The following is a 12,453-nucleotide window of genomic DNA, read 5'->3' on the forward strand; positions in this document are numbered from 1 at the left end:
CATATTGGAATTTTGTACGACGAGGGATATGCACAAAAAGGTATCGCACGATGTCTCAGCAGAACTGAATCTATAGTTTCGAATACTTTAAAAAGGTACCGCGAAACAGAAAATTTTGTACAAAGGCTTAGTCAAGGACGTCCAAGGCGCACAACCGCAATTGATGACCGTTTTTTGGTTCTTAATTCTACACGAAATCGTTCATTGATATCGATGCACCTCAGAAATGAGCTATTAAATGTTAGACAAGTTAATATGAGTTCACAAACAGTTAGACGAAGATCAAAAGAAGCAAACTTAAAGCCCAGACGCCCCGCCAAAGTTCCACGTCTTCTCCAAAATCATAAAGCTCGTCGTTTGGAATTTGCAAGAACACATATTTAGTGGATTACCGACAACTGAAAAAACGTTATTTTCACTGATGAGACCAGATCTATTATGGAAGACAGATTAAAAAAACTACGCCTAGAGAAGAGTTGGAAAACGATTCGCCAGCTGAAGTCCATTAGTTTTGGAGTTGATGGCATAATTCTTTGGGAAGGTATGAGTTGGGAGGTACGTACCGCACTTATGGAAGTGATTGGACGGATGACGGATTCTTACGATTAAAACATCCTGCAAGATCATGTTTTGTCATATGTTGGTTACATTGGATATGAAAGATTCACGTTAATGCACGATATTGCTTGGCCACATGCAGCTGCCATAGTGAGTAATTATCTTGATTAGGTCCAAATTCGAAGATTGGATTGGCCACCGTTTAGCCCAGATTTAAATCCAGTAGAGCACATGTGGGATCATCTGACACGCAGCATACGACAAAGAAATCCCGTTCCAAATACGATAGAGCAGCTTCGGTTTGCTGCACAGGATGAATGGAATGCAATTTCCCAAGGATATGTCCAAAATTTACTTGCAAGCATGCTGAGAAAGATACAAGCAGTAATAAGAGCTAGAGGAGGGAATACTCGTTACTAATCATGCACTTCTTTCAGTTAAAACGACTTGTTTAAGTAATTTAAATTACCATTTAAGTTTAGAGTAAAATAACCTTATTTACCTAATAATAAACATTTATTTTTTTCGCAATTTTCTCTGCATAAACTTAAAATTGTTCATTAAACATTGTTAAAATAAACTCTATTTTACAATAAACGACTTGATTGACCAGAATTTATTTTCAAAAAACAAAAATTAGAAAATTCCAAAATATTCGATATTTTTGTCCATAAGTGTACCTATAAATTTAGTAAAGCAGAACTATCAAAAGAGAAACATAAGCAGAAACGTGGGACAATGTCTGTATGTTATATAGAAGGAAGTACAATAATAAGACATTCTATTTAATTATCAAAGTTACTATCTAAATTATAGTAATTTACGTGTTTTAATATTATATAAGAAAAATAATTACTTAAATTCGATTGGTATGATAAAATTCCACTGACTTATACCATAAAATCCAATGAGTAGGGTATTTATAGCTGTACAAAAAACGTTGCCTACTAAATATAGTTTTTTAACATGCAAGGACATTATAGACGTTTTTAACAGACGTTTACTTTATTATTATATATCTCTGTCATGGTTTCATTTACGACTTTATGACTTTAGACCAAATTTAATATTCATCAGTAATTGGCAATAATTGTATAATTTAATAAATCGTTGATTGTTTGGGTTATTCAATCAACGAATAAATACAAAAAATTTTCTAAAATAGCCTTTGATGTAAAATTAGAAAATAATCTTCTTCTGATGTTCTTTAGTCCTGTTCGGAAATATATAAAAAAGGTGGTTATCAACTTTTTGCAGCAATCCATAAACTAAAAGTACTTATATGGCAGAATGAATTGGTGCCAGAAGAGTGGCTAAAGAGAATAATACGTCCGTTGCATAAAAAGTGTGATCAACTGGAGTGTAAGAACTATAGAGGGATTACTCTGTTAGCATCTGCGCATAAAATCTGCGGCAATGTATTGTTTGAAAGACTTAAACATGTTACAAAGGATATTGTTGATCAATATCAATGCGGTTTTACTGCTGGAAAGCTAACTAAACATCAAATTCAAGCGCATAGGAAGATTCTAAAAAAGTCACTAGAATATAACATAGATACACACCATCTCTTCGTCGACTTTAAAGCAGCCTATGACAGTGTGAAAAAAACTGCATTATATAATGCAATTATAGACTTTGGGATCCCACCTAAGTTAGTTAAGTTGAACCAGCTAACAATGCCAAACGTAAGCTCATGCGTTACAATTGAAGATGAAAACTCTACGTTCTTTGACATGGTCTTTTCTAATGGTCTAAGACAGTGGGTCTAAGATAATTCATTATTAGAATGAGTGAAACTATTTTTAATAGATCGACGCAAATTCACGCATTCGCTGACGATATAGTAATAGTGGGCAGAAGTATTAGAGACATGGTGCAGTGTTTTACAAGGCTTGCGGACGCGGTAAGTGAATTAGGACTTGCAGTAAACGAGGAAAAAACCAAATATATGTTGGTTTCTAAAAACCCTCGAAATATCCAACAAAGAATTCAAATTAACAACCATACCTTTGAGCAAATCAACGAATTTACATATCTTAACTCGCTAGTAAACGCAACAAATACGACAAGTGACGAAATAAAAAGAAACATAGCAATAGCAATAGAACTGTTAACGGTTTCCAGAAACATTTTAAAAATAAAAATATAAAACGTGTAGTAAAACGCAATATATATAAGACGTTAATAAGACCGGTTTTGATATATGGGGCTGAAACGTGGACTTTATCTCAAAATGATGAAAAACTTCTTGGCATTTTTGAAAGAAAAATTCTTAGAAAGATTTTTGGACCGTAAATGAAAATGGACTATGGCGTCGAAGATATACCTTTGAACTATATCAGTTATACACCGATCGATATATTGTGAAATTCGTTAAAGTGCAGAGACTTAGATGGGCTGGACACATTGCTAGGATGTCAGATCACGAATACACGAAGAGACTAACATTTTCAAAACCAGAGGGCACAAGAAGTAGAGGACGACCACGAAGGAGATGGATTGTTGATGTGGAGGAAGACCTCAATTCTAAGGGTCAGAAGATAAGGGTGAGGAAGTTGCCAGAAATCGAAAGGAGTGGCAACTTCTTTGTGAACAGGTCAATATCTACAACGGATTGTCGAGCCACTTATGTTGATGATGATGATATTCTTTAGTGAGGGTTTCTGGGAACAATTTTCTTAAATTTTGCAGCAAATTTTCATTCTTCATAAATTGAACAATTTGTTATATTAGATAATAGTCTATTCGTATTATATTACATAATTTGACTGATAGTCTCAGGCTTCTGATGGATTAATATACAAACGATTATTACACGAAAAATGAAAGAGACATAATAAGTATCACAAATTAGACTCAAGGGCAATGGCATTTGTAATTTTTAATCTAAAAATTTGTTTAAATGATTTTCGAATTGAAGGCTAGATTGTATCTGATATCATGAATGTAATTCTTATTACATTCAATTGTCATTTAATTCCACATAAAATAATATTTGACTTCAATATTCCACAAAAAAATTTCTTTTAACTCTTTGATGAGGAATAAACTGGTAAACTAAGAAATTCAGTAGCTGGACTACCATTACACGATATAATCACAGCGCCCGTAGCTGACGCAAAGCATGTGAACGACTTTTTGTGTACTAAAAATGTCATGAGACAAGCAAAAAAAAAGGAATTTAAAGTTTAACCAGGATGTGTGTTTCTAAAAATCGAATTTTCCTAATTTTCCGCAACTTGTGGAAGGTCAAATTTTTCGTTTCCAAGGCTGTACATCAGGACGTGAAACTCTTCCACTGAATAATGTGACCATTCAGATAGATAGGCTTTTGTCATTTTATGGAAGTTAAGGAAAGAAGTTGCAGATTTAAGTTGCAAAGGCAGATGGTTGTATAATTTTTTTTGCCGAATATAATATAGATTTCCTTACTAACACAGTGCACGGGATTGGTAAATACACATCAAAGGTTGAATTTCTGGTGGAGTACTCATGATTAGGTCTTGCTGGAAAACATGTAAGTGTTTACGAATTAAGCAAACAGTTTCTATAATATAAAAATAGGGAAGAGTATAATTCCGTGATTTTGAAGTAGCTTCTGCAATGTGTTATTCTACTGAGACCAAAAAGATACCGTATTGCTCTTTTTTGTAATTAAGAAATAACATCAGAATGGGCAGCTGTACTAGAACCACACAAAAGGAAGACCATATCGAAGATAAGACTTGAACAAAGACAAATATGTTATTTTGGAAGATGCTAAATTGATTTCTTTTGAAACAGATCTTATTGCATAGCAGCTTAAGGCTAGTTTCCTACTTAACAAATCAATATGAAGAGACCATTTAAGGTTGCTGTCTATAAAAATAGCAAGAAATTTTACAGAATCACCGATACTGATCTGGTTGTTATTAAGAAACAAGGGTTGAAGAGCTCCTTTATATGATAATTTTACTGTCCTATCAACGTTAAAAGAGAGTAAATTAGAGTCGGACCAGGTTTTTATTTTAAGTAGATCAAAAGTTATAGTTGCATAAAAAGTTGCAATATTAGAGTCCCTCCAGGTGATACTGGTATCATCAGTAAAAAGAAAAATATTTCCATCGATTTTTAAGTTAGTGGTGTCATTTATAAAGATAAGGAAAAGTAGAAGACTCAATACTGAACCTTGTGGTACTCCACATACACTGCTTTTGTGACCAGAGTCCTTGTCATTTGCTCTAACTAGTTGTCTCCTATTGCCTAAGTAAGATTGGAACCAATTCAAAGAAATACCTCGAATTCCGTAGAAATTTAGTTTTTTATCAAAATGTCGTGATTTGCACAATCAAAAGCTTTGGCATAGTCAAAGAAAACAGTGACAGTGTAAAGATTGTTGTTTAGTGCTTGATAGACCTCATGTAGTACAGAAAACGATAACGATGGCAGCTTGTCATCGGAGGAAGATCGAAGAAACTGCAAAATGATGTTAAGGTACTGGATGAAGTTGTTTTTTAAAAAGTTTCTCTGGTATACATTAACGTCGCAAAATGTTTTAGGGCGATAGAATGTTTTTATAAAAGATATAATCATATCATTAATTGTAAAAATTTGCTATTAATCAATATATCATTTGAGATACTAGTATTGTAAGATATCTGATATAATAACAAACCAGATTTATGTTGTCCTTGATAATTAGATAAATAAGAATTTTAAAATCCCTTTAAAAATATATATGTATACAACTATATAATAAAATATATTTTTTTATAAGTAAATAATCAAATTTATGCATAAAATAATGACCGGACACTAACAGAAAACGCAATTTAATAAATGTGGGATGACTACTTTGTGGAACTAATAGCAAAATATATTTCTTTGTCTTTGTTTTTTTTTCTTTGTATAATTAAGTTGTATAACTAATATTTGTTGTCATCTTTAAGATGAAAAGAAACCCAAGGCAATAAAAGAAAAAGGCTATAGGCAGTTTATAATTTAAAAAAGTATAGGACTTCAAATGCCTACCTGGGAGTAACAATAAGCAAAACCGGAAACAGAATGCTAGAAATAAAACAAAAATATTGGCAGCAGATAAAGCTTATTGACTAAAATATTGACTAACAAAACAAAGATAAACATATATAAAAAATAATTAGACCAATATTATACGCAACAGAAACAAAGACAATGACTAAAAAAGATGAAGAAGACTTACGAATAGTGCAAAGAAAAATTATGAGAACTATACTGTGACCTATGATAATAGATCAAAATAAATATAGAAACATAACATGCAGAGATAAAAAAGTACTGAAAGAGGATACTGCAACGAACATAAAGCAATGAAAAACTACTTAGATAACTAGGTCACATCTGGCGAGCAGGAGATAAAGCAGTGACATATGAGGTGATAGAATAAAATGCAGGAGGAAGAAAGAAAAGGAAAAACTAAGATCAAAGTTGTTTCTCAGTGTATTCTACCGATTATGGACAGCCTCCCTTACACAGTCGTTCTTCATTTCTGTCCACGAATGTTTAATATTCGCTGTTCTATGCCATGTTGTACCGGTTTGTTTTCTTATGTCATAGTCTCATCTTAAATTTGGACATCTTCTTGATCTCTTGACGTGTCTTGAATACCACAATGTAATTCTAGTGGACCATCTATTGTCATTTCTTAAATGCCCCACTGCCATTTTAAAGATTTAATTCTGTGGATTACATCAGTAAAGTTGGTTTTCTGTCTGATCCATTATATTCTTTTGTGATCTCTTATTGTTATACCTAGCATATATCGCTCCATTGACCTTTGAGTGGCTTTAAGTTACGCTATTATCTGGTTCTTTAGTGTTCAAGTTTCGCAGCCGTATGTCATGATTGGTAGTATACACTGATTGAATGCTTTTTTCTTCATATGGAGTGGCATCTTTTATTTGAATATAACTGCATTTATACCAAAATATGCCCAAGCTATTCAATTCTTCTGTTGATTTCTGGGAGTATAGAGCCAGATTTATGTATTAATTGTCCTAGGTATACATACTCGTCTACTGTCTCAAGTACGTTTGTTAATTATTACACCCTGGACATCCACTAGCTTGTTGTACATGAGATATATCCCATCAATGTATAGGCCTTTGTTCTGCTAATTGAGTTTGCTCTGAACATATTTTCTAGAGTTGAAGTGAAGAGCTTTGGTGATATTGCGTCTCCTTGTCGACACCTCTGATAGTGGGAAATTCTGGAGTGTTTTCATAAATTTTTACCTTAGCTTTTGTTTGTCTGTATATATTTGCTAAAGTCTCTAAGTACGGTTTGTCAGTATTAGGTTGATCAAAGCTTTTATTATTATCTTGGGATTTATAAAATCGAAACCCTTCTTGAAATCTATGAAGGTTAATGCTGGCGATATTTCATATTTTTTAATTTTATTCATTAGTTATCGAAGCGTATGGATACGATCCAGGGTACTGAATCCACTTCTAAAGCCAGCTTGCTTTTTTGGCTGTGCAGTATCAAATGCATTTGTTAACCGGTTGTTGATTATCTTTATGAATATCTTGTATATGATTGATAGTAGACTTACAGGTCTGTAGTTTTTAATATCCTCTTTACTACCATTCTTCTTCTTCTTCGCGCGACCAGGATTACTCCTGTTTGTCTGCCTCTTATTCTGTTTCAGTCGTTATTGACTGTACATTATCTTTCCACCTTTTTGGCGGCCTTCCAACGGGTCTTCTGCTATACGGCTTGTTGTTTTTACAAATGTTTGCTAATCTATCTGGTCCCAATCGGTTTACATGTTCGTTCCAGTTTTTTTTTCTTGTTTTTATCCACCTGTTAATATTTTGAATTTTGCAGTGTTCGCGTATACTTCTGTTGGTTTGTCTGTCTCTTAATGATATGCCCGCTATTGATCTTAATACTTTTATTTCGATATTGTTGATTTGTTATTTCGTCTTTCTTGTATCGGCCCTTGTCTCCGCTGCATATGCTAGGGTTGGTCTTACTGTTGTCTTGTATACTTTCATTTTGCTTTTCGTGGTCAGATATTTGTTTCTCCATATGGTTTCTCGGAGGCAACCACTTACTCTTGCCGCTTTTGATGCTTGCCTTGTGGTCTCTATTCTTATATCCCTGTCACTAGTGATCTCTACTCCTAGGTAATTGAATTTCATTACTTGTTATACAATTTTGCCGTCTATTTCTAGTTTAGAAGATAGATAGAAGACAATATTTTAATCAACGTTTTCAGGGCGTTGGATTGGCAGAAGGGGTCCGATAGTGGCCGGCCAGATCACCGGATCTTTCGCCTTTCGCCCAGGAGGTCATTTTGAACATTTAATTGGTTAATTTGATGAAATTTTATGATTTTTGTTGTTACTCATGTATAATCAATAAATTAGGTAAATCAAAATTATCTATATTATCTATATATTTTATTCCGTAATTTAAAAAATAGAGTGTCGTGTAGAGAAAAAAAATATCTCTCAAATGATATGCCATTCGACCACATTTGAAAAAAAGCTATTTTTAAAAAACCGGGGTTCATGCGGGGCAGTAGGGAGTTACATTTGAGAGAATGAATTTGGCATAAAAATATGTGCCCCTCCCAATACAAATAAACCTGTTTTTTTTTATTAAAAAAAAACCCTTTATTTCTGAGTTTCTGTGGGTATCAAATTTTATTTGGAACACGCTGTATACATTTAATTTTATTGTTCCTATTTCATTGGCCATAGTTGTCCAGATATATTATGTAAATAAATAAAAAATAAAATAAAGTACAGATAATAACATAGATACATCTTATTCTGAAGCTATGTTCTTGTGGTATTTTAAGATTATTTAGTATTTTTATAGGAGATCAACCAAAATTTTAATTTTTAAAATACGTGTATTATTTATACATTTCGATTACCACTTCGAAAATCGTTCCCAAAATACAATACCCGAGCGACTTTCAAATTCCCAATACAAATAGTAAATAATAACATGCATAGGCATGCGCGAACTGCTAATATAGGAAAAACATAAAATAAAAATTGATGTAATGAAGATAAAGCATTATTAAGTAAGAAAGTAGTGAAAACAAATAATTGGAATAAAATAATAAAAAACTAAGACAAAAAAAAATAAACCAAAAAAAAATAATGGTACATATAAAAGAAAATATAATCAAACTAACAAAAGCTTAAAAGAGATGTACTAAGAAAAAATGGATGGATTAAACAACGGATATAAGAAAAGAACGAGAAAAATCATCAAATTAACGACAAACGATATAAGGAAATCGAAAAAGTGGATAGAATATGAACCATTATTCCAATCTCACATCTGAAGAGGCATAAGAATGTGAGATAAATTGAAAACATAATTTTAAAATCAATAAAACATCGATTTTACATTTTAAAGTTGTATATTTGAACTAAACTTACCGGTAGTCTTCAGTAGCACTGTTACGTCTGAAAAAGTTTAGTGATGCCGGTCACCATGAACCTCTTCTCGTCGCGAGTTGAATTCAATATTAGAAACGACGACGCTCAACTTAAATTACTCATATCCTTACGTCAAGGTTTCCGTATTATGTATTCTGTATTTTATATGATTGCGGACTATGGAAATTCATGAATTCTATTAGCAAAACCGTATCTGAAATATAAATATTATTGTACGAGATACAAGACAACAAATCTTTGATACCTTTTGAATAAATTAGAATAATTAATTTTCTTGGTTTAAGGATTGCACGTGTCGAATTTATAATTGTTCATTGAGGAACAGTATCAAATTTGTGATGAAATGAGTTTTCACTTTTATACACTGCTGGATAAAAAAATTCATCACTTAAATTATTTATTATTCATTTTACCATGACGATTATCCATCCACTTAAAGTCGCTTATTGTATCATTATTTCTTTGTACATTTATTTATTAATCTCATTTGACAGGACTACAACAAGATCATTCTCGTTATCTCTTATTTCCTTTGCTGTTTTCGGAATTGGGTATTTTTCGATCGCTTCTATTTTGGTTGGATTTGGTTTTATTTCTTCTTGTGTGACTAGATGTCCTAGAAAATTAACTTCCTTTTTTAAGAACTCACATTTATCGACTTGGATTTTGAATGGGGCTTCTCTTAGTCGCTGAAATACCTTTGTGAGATTTACAATTTGTTCTTGCAGTGATGTTGAATACACGATTACGTCGTCCATGTAGACGAGACAGATCTCTCCTTGGAGTCCTTTTACTACGTTGTCCATCATGCGTTTTTAAGTTTAAATGGCATTCTTACATATTCGTAGAGTCCGTTTTCCACATTAAATGCTGTTTTGGGAATGTCTTCTTCAGTCATATCGATTTGATGGAATACACTCGTTAAGTCGAGGGTGGTAAAATACTGACATCGTCCCAATTTGTCGAGGATATCGGTAATATGAGGAATCTTATATCGGTCTTCTATTGTTTTCTCGTTGACCTTCCTATTTTCTACCACTATTCTCCACTTTATTTTACCGAAAGAATCCGGTTTTTTTGGCACGATCCATATGGGTGACGACCATGGTGATTGGCTTGGTCTAATGATGCCTTGATCTAACATTAAAGACATTTGTTTCTTTACTTCTTCCTTATGTTCATATGGGTACCGGTATGATTTCGTATATACTGGCTCTTCATCTTTGGTTTTGATATGGTGTTTAACTTCGTTGGTGAAGCTTAGAGGAGTGTCTGGTTGGTAAAATATATCATAGAATTTTCGGCATAGGCGGCGAACTTGTTTCTCTTCTCTTGGTTAAGATGTTCGGTTTTAACCAAATCGTCGATGTCTTGCCTGTATCCTGGTCCGGGTGTTGTTTCCATGGAATATATATGAAAATCTTCGATGTTTATTTACTGGGATGAATGAATAGGATCTGAAGTGAAGTTGGCAATTTCGGTCCAAGCGAGATGGTTTTCGGCGTTGATAAGAGATTCTCGTACTACGACGCCTTGCAAAATTTGTCTATGGTAGTTTTCTTTTTTTCTTTTACTGGAATTTTGACTTAGCTAATGGAATTTGGTTCCAAGTGAATGGAATAAAGTTGTGTTTTATTTGTTTCATAATATTAAATAGGGATTGTAAAATTTTTTGTAACTAGAAGTGATTTAGTAAAATTTAATTGGGCTTCATAGAGTTTTAAATTGTCGAGGCCAATAAGGCCATCAAAAGTTTTGTGGAATTTAAACAGATAAAATTTCATCTGGTTGTCAGAATTAAATTCTAAAAATAAAGAAATTTCAACATAATATTTTTGTAAATAATTTTGAAAAATCGATGTAATAATTTATGTAATTTGGAAAATATGAAGAAGCTATTTCTGGATTAAGAAAAGATTTTGTGGATCATGTATCGATAAGAAATTGTAAAGGAGGCTTAGAAATTTCAATATAGAGTAGCTCCTTTTTATCTGAAAATGAATGGAGTTCTATTACGTTTCGGTTGCTTCGCTTGGGTCCTCTGGAAAATTTTTATCTTTTTCTTACTCTGGTTGTTGATTACCGTGAGCATCTTTGAAATTTTCGTAGTCAGGTTTATAGTACTGGTAGTTGGCATTATCTTCTTCCCTATCTGTTTGGCATTGTATATTATATAATTCTTCGACGGTAAACTTTGGCTTTGCTCGGTAGTTTGGTGTGAAGTTTTGGAGGCCCTTTATTGTGGTACCTGATATTTTACTCATAGGTGTCGGTATAGGCTACTGTGATTGTCCCGGTTTGGGTTCCCATACATTTGACTAGTTCTGAGATCTTAATGTTGGAGGGTTTGAATTTTGTCTAAATTGGTTGAAGTTTGGCTGCCGGAGTGGCTGTTGGAACTGAGATTGGAACTGGTTCTGTGGGTAGAATTGTCTAACCGGTTTCTGCCATTCCGAAGATGCAAAATTTGGCTGTTAATAGAATGATTTTTGGATGAGTACTTGATGAGTTGGTTTTTGTGGTCGACGTTCTTGGTAATTTTCGTTCCTTCCTGTTTTTGTGGATTGAGTCATCTGATTTTTTTAAGATATCGTACATTGTTTGCTTCTTGCACATATTGTATTGCTGTTGCTAAATTTCCTGGTCACATTGCTCTAATAACCGAACCCATTGGTACTCGTATTCCTGCTAGAAATGTTGTGAGAGCTTGTTGACGGAAAAATTCTTGTTAGTACAGCTTAAAAGTCCCATTATTTTTTCGTTAAAATGCATGATAGATTCCATTGAACCTTGTCTCAAATTTACTAGGTCCCTTGTAAGCGAGTTTTCATTTCCCTGATCTCCAAAATTGTGAATTAATGCATTTTTTATTTCATCCCAAGTTTCACATCCATATACAGATATTACTTCTTTTGCTCTACCTGTTAATTTACTTATAATACCGTGAAGCAAAAATTTATTTTGTATATTAGCTGCATTAAGTCTATCATATTAACGGTTTAGAAGTAATGTCGAAACTTTAAGAAATTCATGTAATCATTTGGATTTCCGTCAAAATTTGGAAGAATGCATAAATTTTTTACCTCAAATTGTGGAACTGCCATATTTTCAAAATTATCTATATTTATAGGTGATACTCTTAATTTATTTAATTTTTTAATTAATCTATCTCTTCGCAGTTATTTAATTTTTTCTTTAAATTAGCTTCTAACTCTAATTCTAAGTCATCTAAGGACTCAGAGGAGTCTGACATAAAATCTTTTTCAATAAATATATATCTTCTTAATTGTTAGTAATAAAATTCGCTTTCAAGACAAAGATGATGCTGCTAAGCATTCATCCGATCTTGAAGACTTCTAACTTCTAATTCCCTCGGGTGAACTCTCTGCAGGCGGTTTTCCTAGGGTTGGTTCTTGGAATAGTGGACAAACACTTGAAAGTGATCAGG

The 12,453-nt window shown here is 33.0% G+C and overlaps 1 protein-coding gene across 1 annotated transcript in view; it reads right to left on the reverse strand.

The window, feature by feature from the left end:
- The window catches only part of LOC140434154 (ABC transporter G family member 23-like), a 52,086-nt gene extending 42,967 nt beyond the window's left edge, over positions 1–9,119 (reverse strand). The window contains exon 1 of the mRNA XM_072522213.1: positions 8,985–9,119. The gene's annotated coding sequence lies outside the window, so the exon portion shown is untranslated. The remainder of the gene's footprint in view (positions 1–8,984) is intronic.
- Positions 9,120–12,453: the final 3,334 nt, after the last annotated feature.

The sequence above is a fragment of the Diabrotica undecimpunctata genome, chromosome 2, assembly GCF_040954645.1.
Source record: "Diabrotica undecimpunctata isolate CICGRU chromosome 2, icDiaUnde3, whole genome shotgun sequence".
NCBI lineage: Eukaryota > Metazoa > Arthropoda > Insecta > Coleoptera > Chrysomelidae > Diabrotica > Diabrotica undecimpunctata.